Raw genomic sequence first — 15984 nt, 5'->3', positions numbered from 1 at the left:
TATCTTTGTGGTAAATACCCAGGAGTGCAATTGCTGGATCGGATGGTACCTCTATTTTCAACTGTATGCAAGTGCCCATTTCTCTGTGTCCTTGCTGGCCGTAGGTTTTGTCGAATTTTAATTTTTGGTAATCTGGTAATATACAGATTTAGCCTTGTCCTTTCGCATTGTGTAAGATTAAGCATGCTTTCATATGTTTATTGGCCTTTTGTATTTCTTGTTTCTGTAGAATGCTTATTCATATCCTCCACTCATTTTCTACTTTTTTTTAATTGATTTTTAAGAGCCATTTGTATGATAGAAAAATTAGTCTCGTGTCATATTTGTGGGAAACATATTTGGAATTGGCTTTTATTTTGGAGAGGTATTTTTTCATAGATAGGATGTTTATATAGCCAAACACCAGGACATTTTTTCTTTATGGTGTTTAGGCAGCGAGCTGCTTTAAACAAGTTTTTCTGCTGGCCCAAGAAATTATCTTTGAAGCTTCTAGAAGAACTAGCGGGTATATGTTTCCAGAACCTGAAACGGCAATCCTTGCCAAATCAGGGAAAACTAAAGACAGGCAAAAGGAGGTCAATGAACATCCCAGTTTTCCCAAGAAGAGGATTCCAGAAATGTTAGACAAATTAATTTTATGCTAGTTCTGGCCGAGTACAGATCACTAAGCAGGTAATTTGGAAACAATTATCGAAAGGCACGTGGGCATCTAGAACCAGCCTGGATTTGCCAGGAGAAGGTCATGGCAAACCCTCTCAGTCCCCACTTTTGTTGGGTCCTCGACAGGTGAATCAGGAGACTGTTGTAGACGTAGGACTTGGGGTTTGAGGACACTTGATAAAGACTCTCAGACTTCCCTGTGGACAGGATACTAGCCAGATCCATAGCTGCTTGAACAACTATGTCCAAGGAGACTAATGAATGAATCAATAGCAAATTGGAGGGCTCTCTAGAGGCTACGGGGCTTTCTCTGAACTTGACCACGTCTTGTATAAATGCTCTTATCAGTGGCTTGGATAAAGGCACAGAAGGCTACGTATCAGATTGACAAAAGACACAGGCCAGGAGAGAAAGCTAATACAATGGGATGTTGGAATCAAGATACAAAGAGGTATCAGCAGCTTAAAACAGGGTTAAGAGGGTAAATGTGAAATCCTGCACTTTGCAGGGAGGGGTGTAACTAAGCAGAGCTTGGGAGAGATATTGGTCAAAAGCAATAGTCTAAGGGGAAAAAGACATGCAAATTCCAGATGTGCCTGGTTGTGGAAGAAATGTCTTAGGGCCCCCCAGGGACTGTTTCTGCTCTGCTCCATGCTGTTCTCATCTCCAGGAATGGTTCCAAGGAATGGTTCACCTGGAGCTGACCCGAGGTGACACACAGCAGGGCTGTCCTGAGAACAGAGAGCAGATGGGTGCCTTTTGGCTCCAGCTGGCCAAATGAGATCCAGCTGGTACAATTACAAGGAGGAAAACTGAGCTCACAGAGAATTTTCTAGATAGCAGGTTGCCCAGGAGTCAAAGATCCATGCCCAGGCTGGAAGCTGCCTGGCCACTTCTGGCCCAGGAGCAAGGCTGGAACAGATCACTTGGCTGTAGCTTTGGACTCTATGAAAGTTCAAGGTCACCTTCAAAAGCAAATGTGGCCCCAAGACAAGGCCTGGCCTCCTCTCTGACACCTTGCTGCCCCTAAATCCCTCCTAAGTAGAAATTCTGGATCCCCCCCTTGTGCTTCTCAGACACATCCTCTCCCCTCCCCACCCACTGTCTGGGAGTCCCAAATTCATTTCAGGGCCTGATACTAGCACAATCACAGAGAAAAAGTCCCCAGCATCAGCGGCCTTCCGATCTCCATTGGTGGAGCAGAGCCTGGACGGGGGATGCACTTGGGGTAAGTCTGGCTGGGAGAGGAACTGACTTCCGGGAAAAACAAAAACAAAAACAAAAAACTCAATCTTCTGTCCCTTCGGGGCCTCGCTCACATCAAGTGCCACACCCAGGGCCCCAGAACACGCTGGTGTCCAGGATGCATTGTGGGGCTCCAGCATTAGCTTGTCACAGGAACCACACACCCCAGTCCCGAACAGGCACAGGCCTAGCTGCGGCTCAGTCACCCTGCAGCCTTGGGGCTCCAGACACCCACTGCCCTCCAGAATACATTTGAGGGTAGGGTCCCCCAGGAAGGTCTGTTCGCCCAGCCAGCTTCCAGGCCTACAGCTAGTAGGCTAACAGGCAACACTACCAGCAGCTTCCAGCCTCACAGGCACTTCCTGTCCCATGCTCAGAAGCCCAGAGCACCCTCTAAATGGAGGGGGCCACCCAGCTCCCTCCTCTCCCACCACCATTTCCACCCTCCCCTGGCATCTGCTTCCTGCTTCCTTCCCTCCTCCCTTCTGCCACTCTCCCAGGGGCCCAGGCCTGTTCCAGCTCTGAAGTCACCTCCCAGTGTCCCTGCCCCTCCTGTTTGCTGGGGGCGGAGGGGATTGAGGAGCACTTTGTGGGCACTTCTCAGACTCCTTTGCCTCAGGCTTTCAGAACCTGTTTTCTCTGTACAGAATGAAGGGGATCTTTCAGATTCCTTCTGTATCCAGCAGCTACTCTCCTGGCATCTTATAAATTTCTGCAATGCCGAAATCCAGCTAACAAATGGCTTGCACGGATGAAGCACCTCTCACACGCCAGGCTCCGAGTGTAAGCAGGCCCCCTGTCGTTCCTGCCTCCAGGAAAACTGAGAGGCCAGAGTGTTCACAGTCCTGTTTTGCCCCAGGGGAGACCGAGGCAGCCCTGAGAGGTTCCGGGACTTGCTCGCAGAGAGCCAGGACTGAAGCCAGGTTCCGTGACTCAGGGTGCACACCCGGCACTCGCCTGTCCCAGCATATGGCCCAGGCTCCCTGCAGAGTCGGAGCTCTGGGCCCCCACTCTGGGCTGATCAGGATCGAGGGCCTAGGAGACCAAAGGAAACTCTTCCGCCATGATGGCTGCGAGCTCAGGGGAGGGACATCACCCCTGACTGTCAGCCATGGGAGGCTCAGAGGAACCCCAAAACCATTGCCTACCCCCGTTTTTCCCAGGGACGGGATAATAGGAGACAGCCCTCTGGTGCAATAGGAAGAATTCGGGTTAGGCAAGAAGAAACCTTCTTAAGAAGGTTAAGAAATGATTTTTCATTTTTGTGGAAGTTAACAAATCAGACGGTGCCCATGGGTTTAATGAGAATGGCCTCCTTCCTGACTTCTGGAAAAAAGTTGAGCCTTCCTTGAGCCTGTCCTGGGTTCAGCTGCCCGGATGCTGCCACAGGTAATGCTTTTAGCTGTTCCTTCGGGTAGCTCATCTTTTTTTTTTTTTTAAGATTTTTTTATTTATTTATTTGAGAGAGAGAATGAGATAGAGCACGAGAGGGGAGAGGGTCAGAGGGAGAAGCAGACTCCCCGCTGAGCAGGGAGCCCGATGCGGGACTCGATCCCGGGACTCCAGGATCATGACCTGAGCCGAAGGCAGTCGCTTAACCAACTGAGCCACCCAGGTGCCCGTAGCTCATCTTTCTAAATGGTCCGCTTTTGCGGCTAGTTCTTACTCACTAATGTTAGCCATCTTCTATGGACTTGGACCCCGTGGGTTTCTGGCAAGATCTGTGCAGATGATCCGGGAGGGGCCGGGCAGGAAGACGGCCTTTCCCAGGAAGAGGGAAGTTGAGGGGCCAGGGCATAGGGACAGGGACTGGCCCATTTGCACAAGCGATAGAGGGACAGCCCTGGCTGAGGGGCAGCTGCCGGCCCAACCCTCCAAGCCGGAGACACCCCAAGGTCCCAGGGCTGGAAGAGCAGCCTCTCCCCACTCAGCTCCGATAGCAGACATACATATTCCCACCTCCAGGCAAGCTGGGACAACACACTTGCTTCCCCAACTGCCACCTGGGAGTCCGTCTCTGTCCCTCAAGCCCTAGCTCACTGCTCCTTCCTCCAGGAAGCTTTCTTGGCCTCCCTGTTCTTCCCGTTCCTCGAGTTTCTAGAGGCTGGGCCCTCAGAACAGCACGATTTACCCTTCTAGGTTCTCTGCCTACTCAAGGGCGCATAGCTGGCCTCTCCGGTCAGACCCCAGGGCCCCAGGAAGGAAGAGCCTGTGTGACAGCTCAGGGCCATCCCCAGTCCTGAGCTTAGCCTCTGGGTGAGGGCTGGGCCCCAGGGCCACCGTGACTGTCACAGGCTCTGCTGGAGGTCCTGCAGCAGGGAGGAGATGAGCCAGTTAGATTCCAGGTGAGGCCCCGGCTCTGCTGCCTCAGGTTCTGAAAAGAATAAAATGCCCAAATCCCACTGTATGGTTTACGGAGCGCTTTTATAACCACCCCGCACACAATGCATCATCAACGTCCCAGTTTGAAGGATGAATTCAATGACGATCAGAGGGGCTTTCCAGAAGCCCCACAGCTCAGGGGAGGAACTGGCCTGGAAGGCCAGGTCATCAGACTCGTTCCTCCGGCCCAAAACAGGAGGGGAGCCTGCTCAGGGCAGCTGCTAGACTGGAGGGGAGGAGGTCACCTCCCATCCAGACTGACATGGGGCAGGGGCCCAGCTGCTTCCTCCTCATGGCCTGGGAGCTGTGTCAGCAGCCCCCCCCCCCCCCCCCCCCCGCCTCGTCACACGGCTTGCACTGCCAGGCCCTCATCGCTGAGATCCGGCTGGGCCCAGCTCACTTGCAGGAAACACCCTCCCAGGCCCCTGCCTCCCAGGGACACACCGGTGAACCTCACACTGTGGTCTGTGGGGACAGAAGGTCTTCACAGATGGGGAAATGGAGGCTAGAATGGGGGAGCAGCTCGCCCAACGCCAAACGGCCAGTTGGTGGCAGAGTGGGACCAGCTTGGGCTCCTGACTCCCACTGAGGGCTTACCCCCACAAGTGCAGAGCCTGAATGAGGGCTGGGGGCGGGGGTCGTGTCCGATGGAGGGGGGGGAAGTATAGCGTGTGTTCCTGGCTGGTGTGAGACGTGTGTGCCCAGAGCAGAAGGGAAGTATCCGTATGCAGGTGTCTCTTCACTGGGAGACAACCAGCAGAGTTGCTGGTTGATGCCTACAAGCCTCCTAGGGCCTCAACTGCAACAAGATACAGGGTAACACATGATCCTATTTAGAGACACACTCACACACACAAATATTGTCTTCGATCAGGCTGCCGTAACAACAGACCGTAGGCCAGGTGGCCTAAACAACAGACCTTTATTTTCTCCCAGTTCTGGAGTCTGGACGTCTGAGATCGGGGCGTCACTGAGTCGGTTCCCGGGGAGAGCTCCTCCTGGCTTTGCAGATGTCCCCTTACTGGATATGTGCTCACCGTGGCCTTTCCTCACTGCGGGCAAGGGCGGTGCGGGGGTAGGACGGACAGAAGTTCTCTGGTGTCTTTTCTTGGAAGGACACTAGTTCTATAGGATCAGAACCCCCGCCTCATGAGCTCGTTTCACCTGAAGTACTTCCTTAGAAGCCCCAACTCCAAGTGCAGCCATGTTTGGGGGTTAGGACTTAGGAAGTGGGAAGGAGGGGACCATAGACAATCAGTCCATAACAAACGCGTAATGAATGTGTGTGTGTGTGTGTGTGTGTGTGTGTGTTGCACCAACCGCTCCCTTTATTGATCATTACATTGTTTCATCTGTGACAACATATTTGTTACAAACTTTCAAACTTAAGAACCAATGGAGCACAAAGCTGGCAGGAGGAAAGGGGGAGGAGAGAGAGAACATGAAACCTTAAAGCCTCCCCCCCGCTTCAGCCCCCTCCTCTCCAAGCTCACAGACAGCAATTGCAGACACCTGTTTAAAAAGTAAACATCTGGATGTGCCCAAATAACCATGGGGCACTGTGCACACCAAACATCTGATGGGCCAAAAGACCCCATCCCCATGGCTGGGGTACACCGCCCCCTGGCCTGTCATCTACCATTTTCCGTACAAGAACCTGGGTGGAGGGCTCTGTGTGGCTCCCTCCGGGCCCAGCAGGGTACGAACAATTTAGTGCTGGCTCTTGGCTCTTCCCCTGGAGGCCCAGCCAGCAGCAGGCAGACGTTCGGAGTCGGCCCATCCAGAGGCATGAAGGAAAATCAATGTCCCATTTATCCGAGGACTCGGACTATCTGCATCTTAGTGATGAGCAGTCCATAGCCCCCGGCACTCCCTTGTACAGGAGGGAACCTGGAGGCCCCCAGAGGCAAAATCCATTGCCAATGACCAAGCCTGACAGCCGCACCTCCCTTCCTGCTCTGTCCTGGGCTGCCTCCTGGCTCCGGGGAGGGAGCCCCCACCCCCCCCCCCCCGGGCCCCGAAAACCGGGGGTAATTTTCCCCCCCCTGGCTCCCTCCCCCACCCCCAGCAGCTCCAGACGCGCTTGGCAGCTGGAGTCCCAGAGAGCAGCTGAATCCATCACCGGGGTCAAAGACAGGGCCTGGGGTAGGTGTTAAAACAAGAAAACCAATCAGAGCTGAAAATGAAAGGCAGTGGAGGTGTGAAGCGAGGATGGAGACCGCCAGACGGGACACGGGGTGGCTGGCAGCCCACGTGGCCCAGGCCCACACGCCTGCCCGCAGTCCCGTGTGGGCCCTCCCGGGGGCCCGGCCACCCCAGGAAGCAGCGGCCAGTGGGAACCGCGGGCCTGCTCCCTCAGCTCAAGAGCAGGGCCCGGGCTCAGGGCTGACGTCACAGCATGTGGGAGAAGTTCTGTATTTGGTAGCCTGTCAGTCCTCAAACGCCTCTCAAAGTTGGTACAGGGGGGACTCCTATGGTGATACCCAGGATGAGCAGATCCTCCCTCAGCAGGAGTGGCCTGGGGTCCTCGGAGGAAGGAGCCTGGGTGGCCTCTGGATTCCAGGCTCCAAAGCCCTCTCCCATCAAAGCAATCATGGGGTACCAAGTCCCAGGAAGACGGGGCTACTACTGACCAGGCACGTGTCTGGGATCTGGCCCACTTGCCATTTCACTGAGTCCTGTGCCACACCTGTGAGGAGAGACTATTTTTGTGCCCACAGGCTGAAACTCTGGGTACTAAAGTGACTTGCCCAAGGTCACAGAGCCATGGAGGGCAGACTGAGTGGACAGCTGGGACTTGCTAAGACTGGACTCTCCCTTCCAAGGCAGTCTCCTCTGTGCCATGACCACTGGCCGGGTCTTCCTGATGGGTCCACAGCCCTCCATGTTCAGGCCCTGGGGCAGGCCCTATCATGGTGTTTATTTAATAGCTATGAAGCACCTACCGTGTGCTGGGCACATGACCATAGTGAAGCCAGAAAGTTTCCTGTCCTCAGAGTTTACCGCCCAGATGAGTACACAGGACAGAGTCCTTCCCCTAGTGTCACCTCGTTACCGACCACCCACGGTGGGACCCTGTGGCAGGAGACAGAGGAGTCCAGATCCTGGGCCCCAGGTGCTGGCTGCCCACCAGGATTGCCATTCGTCCAAGCCTGTGTCTTACAGAACGGGAAGATGGGATCCGCTGTCGCTCAAAGCTGGGTGGCGGAGCCAGGGCAGCCTCCTGAGCCTCCCGGGACTGCATCCCACAGCCCCGCCCCCAGCCACGCTCCCAGTTGGTGACTGAGATTGAGGCCAGCACTGGGGCAGCTGGGACAAAGCCCAGAGGGGAGGAGGGGAAAGCCGGGGTGGGTGGGCGGTGGGGCAGGAATGTGGGATGGGAGGCTGGAGGAGTTCTGGGGGCCAGGCTTTGAGCCAGGGATGGGGGAGAGTGGAGGGGGCACGTGCAGTCCAGGAAAACAGAGGGAGTGGGCAGAGTGAAGCACGAAGGACATCACACAGAAGGCATAGGCCAGCAACTGGGGTGAGGGTGGTACCAAGAACGGGCCGGGGCACCTGAAACTGATAGGACACTGTGTTAACTGGAGTTAAAATAAAAACTTAAAGAATGGGGCCAGATTTAGGAGAGTTGCGGTGGGCTCTGGGCCCTCCCCCTCACTCTCGCCCTACCTGGAGCTCTAGACGAGGGAGCAGGGCCAGGGGGGGGCTGTCAGGCTGACAAGGTGACTACCTGCTCTCAGAGGAAGAGGAGGAAGGCAGCCGGGCCATGCTGGGTCCCCTGCTTCCCTCTGCCCGGCCACCTCCGCTGACCAGCCCAATTGCTCCGCTGGCCTTGGGCTCCCAGCAAAGCCCGGGAGAAGGCCAGCAGCCGCTCTATTAACACGCAAACGGGTAGCCCAGCAGCTGCTGACACCAGGGTTAATTAAATCTATCTCCCCATCAATTCTCATTCAGCTACTATCGACGGCCATTGGATGGGTGACAGAGTGACAAGGAAATAGTAATAGACTTGTTTTAACCCTCACGCTGCGTGGAGAGGGGCACTGCGCCAGGGTCTCCCAGGAGAAGCACCCCCCCCCCCCCCGCTGCAGCCCCCGGCTCCCTCCCAGGTAGAGCCGGCTTGGCAGAGAACTGTTCCTGCAGGTCCCCGCCAACCCCCGCAAACCCGGCTACCAGCCAGGCTCACCTCACCCTTTGTTCACTTCGCACATTCTTCCTGGGCTCTCCCCCAGGCACAGAGGACCAGGGCAGGGCTTGGAGTAGCTCCTTCTCCACCCCCGACCCAGTCCTTCCTCCCTCTACCAAGTCCATCCAAGGCTGGCCCCTCTCAAAAGCCTCAAGCCAAGCCCAGCTCCATGGTCCTGCCTGTCCCTGCCACCCAGGGACTCTCCGAAGAGGTCCTCATCCCGATCCCTGGGACCGGGTCGGTGTCCCCGCATTTGGCAAAAGGCACTTCACAGATGTGATTGAGGATCTTGAGATGGAGAGATTATCGGGATTATCCAGGTGGGCCCAATGTCATCACAAGGGTCCTTAGCGGTGATAAGGGAGAAGTCAGAGAAGTGACAACAGAGGCAGTATCAGAGACATGCACGTGAGAAAGACTGAGCTGCCATGGCCGGCCCCCAGGACCGAGGGAGGCCATGCACCACCCGATGCAGGAAGCCTGCAGATGCTGCAAAAGAGGGTCTCCTCTAGAGACACAGCCCCACCAACACTACGTTTTGGCCCAGTCACACCCATCACAGACTTCTGACCTCCAGTGCTGCAAGAAAATAGTGTTTCAAGCCACCAAGTCTCACACCACACCAGGCCACCTGCAGCTGTGTAAGGGTCCCCCGCTCATGTCTCCCTGCTTTTGCGCAGACTGGGAGGCAGGGGGCCCGTGACTGAGAGGCCACCAAGAACAGGGCTGACTGGGGAACCTTAGAGGACAGGCTGGACCAGCAGGACACTCTACCTGAGGGACCGTTCCTCACTAGTTGCCAATGTCTTACTTTAAAACTCCTTACTTTACAACACCTCCTCTGTGAAGCCTTCCCTGATTTCCCCCTCTGTGGGCAGCCTCATCCTCATGCTTCCACTGCACTCACATGTGTTGCTCAGTTTTGCACTGTGAACTCCTTTGGCGGGGGTGGGGGGTGTTATCCCCCCCGCATAACCCCCAATCTTCCCGTTCAGCAAGTATTTGCAAAAGCACCGCCTCATCGGTTTTGTACTACCTTGGTACAGAGAGACCCTGCTCATGTCAATTTTACATCAAAAGAACAAAGTAAATATTAAAGTCTAGCTACTAGTCTTGACTTAGGGGAAGTTTACAAAGGTCTATAACTTATTTTTAAAATGCATCCAAAGTAAGACTGAGGGTGGTGGTGGGGGGTGGGTGGGCACAGATACATGATCAACCAAGCTTGAAATGTTAACATAGGGGTGCTCACTGTAAAATTCTACCAACGGGGCTCTAGGTTTGACTTCACAACATGGGGGGAGCGTCCACCTGTGATAGCTGATTCTATGCTAGCTCGCTTGGGCTAAGGGATGCCCAGAGAGCTGGTAAAACACTCCTGGGTGTGTCTGAGGTTCCCAGAAGAGCTCAGCCTCTGAATCTGTGAACTAAGGACAGTCCCCCTCACTGACGCCAGTGGGCACCATTCAACCCCTCGAGGGCCTGAAAAGGCAGGGGAAGAGCAAATGTGCTGTCTGCTTCACCCGCAATGTCCATCTCCTGGCCTTAGACAGCCACACTCCTGGTTCTCAGGCCTTTGGACTCAGACCAGGACTAGCCCCCATCCCCTCCCCTGGGTCTCAGGCCCTCCGGTGGGGACTGGAACTGCACCATCAGCTCTACTGAGTCGCCATTGGGCAGACCGTGGGACTTTTCCATCTCCATAATCGTGTGCACCAGTCCCTCAAAATAAAGCTCTCTACCCTATTGGTTCTGTTTCTCCAAAGAGCACAAATACCTAGAACTAAACCACCTGAAGTCAAATCTCGGCTCTACCACTCAACTGTAGAAACTTAAATTGCTTAACCTCTCTGGGCCTCCGTTTCCTCGTTTATGAGCCCATAGTACCTTCCATGGGGTTATTGGGAGCAGAGGAGGAGTTAATGCATACACAGCACTTCGGGTGCTCCTAAGTGCCAGATAAATTTTAGTCGTCTTGGGGCCCTCCCCTCGATAAGACTGTGACATTGCCCTCCCACCTTGGGAGTCTCCCTGAGCTAGGGCACAGAGGACACTTGGGAGCGTGGCAGCCTGGGGAGAGGCTCTCCTGGAACTGGGGACACAGTACTTGCCAGTCTGCTTTCCTCCATCTGAAGGAGGGGATTCCGTCTTCCCAAACCGCACCCCCAACCGAGGGTAGGCATTGCCATTCCTGCCTCCTTGGCATCAGGGTTGCCCCGGCTTCAAGGCAGAGGCAACAGCCCAAGAAGGCAGAGGCAGGAGAGCAGTTTCTGAAAGCACCAGTCCCCGGAGGCAACCAGGGCCCTCCGGAACAGGGCAGCAGTGTTCCCATGAGGGGCCCACAGGCTCCGTCAGGGGAGAGCCACACGGCTGTGCGCTTAAAACTGCACTGGAAATATGGTAAACGGATAGCAAGGAGTGTGAATGGGAACCCAGAGACCAGTTAGGGAGCGCTTGCAGTAACCTAAGGCAGGCATAAAGCAAGACCGTGGTAGAAAATCTGGGCAGGACTTCCCCTGCCTCTGGGTCTACAAAAAGGGTCTCCGTGTTCTCACTCGAGCCTTTATTCCGAGTCTAGCACATCGAGTTCACACCAGCTATGAAATTCACTCCATGAAGTCCTCAAAAACAGTGATCAAATCCAGCCACACCCCACAGACCTAAGTAGGAGCTTAGGAAGTTTGAGAGAATAAGCAGACCCAGCTAGAGGGAGAAGGGCAAGTCTGTCAGGGTTCTGGTGCTCTCTGTGGGGCGAGGAAGAGTACGGGATTCTTAGTGCCCAAGCTGCCCACAGCCCCCAGGAGCCCGGAAAGGGGGCAAGGGTGCGAGATTAGACCATTTCTCCCCCTCTGGGTTTGGAGAAGGGCTCAGCAGCTTGCAGCCAAGATTTGAGCCATCCAGTAAATGCACAGGCAGCAATAAGGCCAGAAACCCAGAATGATCAGGGACAAGAGGGACATCTGCTTCATGTACTCCCTAGAAGCTTTTTCCAGGTGAGACGTGAAGGGCAGTTAGCCTGGGGATCAGGAGGGGTTCTGAACGCACTTTGGGTATGAGGATCAGCGAGACAGGAAACTCTGGAGGTAGCGGTTTCCCTTTCAAGACCAAGTAAGGTCCCATACCCATAGAAGGTTCATGAGCAGGTCTAACCATGACCATACGGATGTGACCCATGCGTAGGTATCCAGGTTAGACAGCCAAAGAGGAGCCCAGCTTTTGAGGTAAGAGCCAGGGGACATGCTGGCTTAAAGCGCTAGGCTGGCCTCCAGCCCATCTAGAGAATGAAGCTTAGTCAAGACCAGAGAACACACAGCCAGAGCATCTTAAATGTTGTTCCGCATTAGCCGTATCAACCAGAGACCGATGGATTTAAGCACAGAGGAATTTATTAGGGAATACATAGCCCAAATAATCACTCAGGGTCAGATAACAAGGCTCAGCCAGAAACATCACCCAAAATTCACAACCTAAAACTGCTTCAAGCTCCCACCGCTACCACCCCTGAGCATGAGCTGCAAGATTAGCTTAGAAAGCAGGTTTAAGATACTTTCATTTCTATGATGAGAAAACACGGATACATCTGGGAGATACCCAGCCGGAGGTTTAAATTGACAGCAAAGAGATATTAAGTGTTCACCAAGTCTATCCCTTTTACCACCCAACATCAATATCCACTCTTCCTCCTATACCTCAAGTACAATGCCATTATTACTCAGATGCCCATCCCCCACTCCCAAGCACAGCCACGTGGGCTGCATTCTGCTGCAATCCAGTGTAAGGATATCCTGTCATGATATTGTGACTTGTGGACTAAATATAGTCCATCTCCATCATACCTTATTTCAGAGAGGTAGACATTCATCCCTCCAAGGGGGATAAATGCAGATCATTGTTCAGGACCTTTACTAGAAAGGTTACAAGGCCAAGGTTATTTGGCTCCATTTTCTAAAACCAACTCCCTTGTTTCCCTTGCTCTAGAACTCCAGCTGACTGGATTTAGATGGAATGATCCAAACGGTCATTACTGAACTGCATACACCCTTGGTATCTGGAGTTTTGTCAGGAGGTTCCCTGGATTGGATCTAAGCTTCCCCAGCCTCTCCTGCACTGGAGGGGGGTGAGGATCTTATTGTGACATTCGATTACCCCAGCTGACATTAGAAACCAACCACCACCCCTTTATTTCCCTGCTCCAAGGAGCAAAGAAATGACCAGAGGCCGTCTCCACCCCCGCTTCCATGGAGAAAGGACCTTCTTCTGGTAGAGTCTGTCCTTCTCTACTTACTCAGGCATCTGAACTTGCCAAACCCAGAAACCCAGGAAGGGCCATCAAGTTTTCAGAGTGGAACTTCGGATGGTACAGCGAGAGGGGCCGTGTTGGCTTCTGCCACATCGCGTCTGGATCCAAGCAGTCTGGCAGTGTAGGAAACACTGTCCCCTTCATCTCTGGTTTAGAACACATGGTACACTCTCTAAGACAGTATTCGAACCTCCCGAGGCAGTGAATCCCGTGTGGTACCATGATGGACGTTTCAATAGGCTATTCCAACATCTTGTAAGGCCAGCTATTTCTGGGAGACAATTCATGCTAACGCCGGAGGATTCCAAGGGCTTCCTATTGATTTAGGCTGAGAAGCCAGTTCCTTCGTCAGGTGCAGTGCAGCATGGGGACAAGGCTGCATGTTGCAACCAAATTCGTGAGTAGTTTTAACATATTTGCTGAGCAGGGAAAGATAAATGCAAGGAAGAATCGGTTCTGTTGGCAGCAAATAGCTGCCCCTCTCCATGATGGGTTCCCATCACTGGAATCCTACTGTCAGCTGGCTGCTCTCCTGGGTTAAGGTGCTTTCTCAAGGGTCCAGGGTCACTGTTGCTGGCAAGCTGGTCTCTTAGCTGTCCATTCAGCCTTTGTGAGAAGTTCAAGGTGATCCTCTGCATGGCCTTGATCTTGCCCCCACAGCACTTCATTCATGAGTCCATTAAGCAAGCACTGGGGCACCTGGGGAGGGAGGCTGACCTGTCTAAGGGCAGACCACCTAGCTCACCTGATGGAAAGCCTCCTCCAGAGTGGGGCCTTTGTGAGCATTTGCAGGGCTATCCCCACGCTGAGAATTCTTAGAATGGACCCAGCGTACCTCCCTTAAGCCTCCTTGTCACCAGTCCTATAGTCTGGCTCCCTCTACGTCCATGACCAGCCAGGCATATCCTTAGCATATGACAAGGTTCTATGTAGATCTTAGACCATGTGCCTTTCTAGGCAAAAGCAAATGGCCTGCCCAAAGTCCTACTTGTTAAGATGCCTCCCCTGTGGTCCTTCATGGTCACCTTGAGCGGGGCTAGAATGCCAGAGTAGTCCATATGCAGCTGAACCTGGTATACAGTCTAGCACTTCTTATGGTGTCTAGGTTTTTTCCTAGAGTTACAGGCATGGATTGAGGGATAGGTGGGCATTGACAGGTTTAGTCCTACCAGGTTAGCCACCTGCTCATGGAATTTATAGGTTTCCTTAGGATCTACTTGGGCCCTAGGTCTTAAGACTTCTATTAGATGGACCACTGGACATGCTCAGTACATCAACTATCACCTGGCTCGTGTAGGCAGTATTCACTTTCCACTAGAGACCAAAGAGCAGGTCAAGCCCCCATTCAAAAGCAGTTCCTTGCAGAAGGCAGCCTGGATTTGCTCTAAAACCCTAGGGGTCTCCACAGATTCTTTGATTAGGGCTTGCCAAGAGTTCCATAGAGCATCCCGATTCACTATAGCCACTTGCACGCCAATATCCTGCTAAGTTGGGAGCCAAGGGGAAGAGCTGCCCAACCACACCCTGTTCTGGCAACTCGTGTTCTGGGTGCTGCTCAAAAATGAGCCTTTCTCATTCCCACTGAAGCTGGAGCAAGCCTAGCACATGCTGTCTTCAAGAATCAAAGCAGTCCGCCAAATACCGTGCTTACTGACTAGCGGGTCAGAATATGGCCCAGCAACATTGCATCCACTAAAGCCTGGCTTCGGGTGACAGACTGCCTCCTTCGAACAGCATGGAAGGTGTGACAAGTCAAGATGGAGCTGGAGTGGTTGCTGGACGGCTTTAAGGACATCTCATTCTTGTTAATTTTATTTCCACGTGCCACTGGCTGAGACACACTCAGCCCTTCATATCAGCTGGACTATGGCTGCTTTCAGCCCCAGTGGGATCAGCATGCCTGTGTGCTTCCCTCATGGTCTGGTTCTTGCAGCGAGTCTGGCTTGTGATGTTCTCAGACAGGGCCCTTGGTCATGGCAGCAAAGCCAATTCTGACCATTTAAGAGCAGGAAAATGGACTCCTGAGGAAGACGGGGAGGTAGCTTACAGAACCCTCAGGAGGGCTGGAGGATGGGGCTCCCAGATCACCCAGCAGACCAGTCTCATGAGGACCCCTCCACCCCCACACACCAGATCATACAGCCAATACCGCTGACAAGATACAGATGAGCCCCTGGCAACAGTCAGCAGAGAGGTCATCCTCTAAAGTCCTGGGAGCTTTGCCTAGTTGCTTCTATTCCACCAAATCCAGGGAGGACACCTCTGATTAACAGAGCCTGCGCCACATGTCTATAGCCTACCTGCAAGAGACATCAGGAAAGGGTCATCCAAATTTCCCCCTTCTGCAGTGGCACGTGGGGTGGGTGCTGCTCCCCTCCGGGACTGAAGGGGTAAAGATATGCCCAGCCACTGGCAGTGGGACCCAGACACCAGGCCGTACCTGTTCATGTAAGACAGAAGCCCTCGCCAGCTCCACTCCCACATCTAAAGGGAGGGCCACAGTCCAAGGGCTCTGGCAGATGATTCCAGGTTTGCGGCCCTTGGGAAAGCCTTTGCTCAGAGCCACTGAAAGAACATCCCCGGGGCCACATCACGACCAGCAGGAGGCCAGCTTCCATGGGACGCCGGAGCTGCAAGGTTCACCACCAGGGTGGTGGGGCGTGCTGGTCCTGAGCAGAGAACAGGGCGAGGGGAAAAGAAAAGGTTTTTTTTCATAGCCTTGTCACGACACCCAGGGCCCACGTGCCACTTTCAGCCCGCTTCCACCCCTGCCCTTTGTGACCCAGCTCTTCCAGTTCCATCTGCGACCCTCCTGCCTCAGGACTCCTGTGCTGGCCCAGGAGCAGGGGTATGGGACAGGTTATCTGCCGCTGCCCTCCTCCGGAGGATGGGCTCATGCATAGACCTCCTCCAGCCAGAGACTACGGTGTGGGGGCTCAGGCCCTCCAGGCACGCCTTCGTGACTGGGGAGTGGGCGGCACATGCAGTCCTGGGCCTGGTCTACTCCTTTCCCTTGGCCTCTAATGGACACTTGCTACCTTTTTAGTCGTTCATGTTGGCTCTGGCCCAAGTCTTCCTTCCAGGTTTCCTCAGGCGTTCAGGAGCCTACCGAGGTAGAGAAGAGGCCTGAGCAGAGGCCCTGGGTCTCGAACCCCTCTCCCAGCTGTGGAGGTGGTCTTCCACTTTCAGACCAAGGCTCCAGCACCTGGCG

This window comes from Callorhinus ursinus, unplaced genomic scaffold (assembly GCF_003265705.2).
Source record: "Callorhinus ursinus isolate GAN/ISIS: 27379988/994484 unplaced genomic scaffold, GSC_fseal_2.0 scaffold31, whole genome shotgun sequence".
NCBI classification, from domain to species: Eukaryota; Metazoa; Chordata; class Mammalia; order Carnivora; family Otariidae; genus Callorhinus; species Callorhinus ursinus.
Note: the sequence above shows the minus strand (reverse complement) of the source record.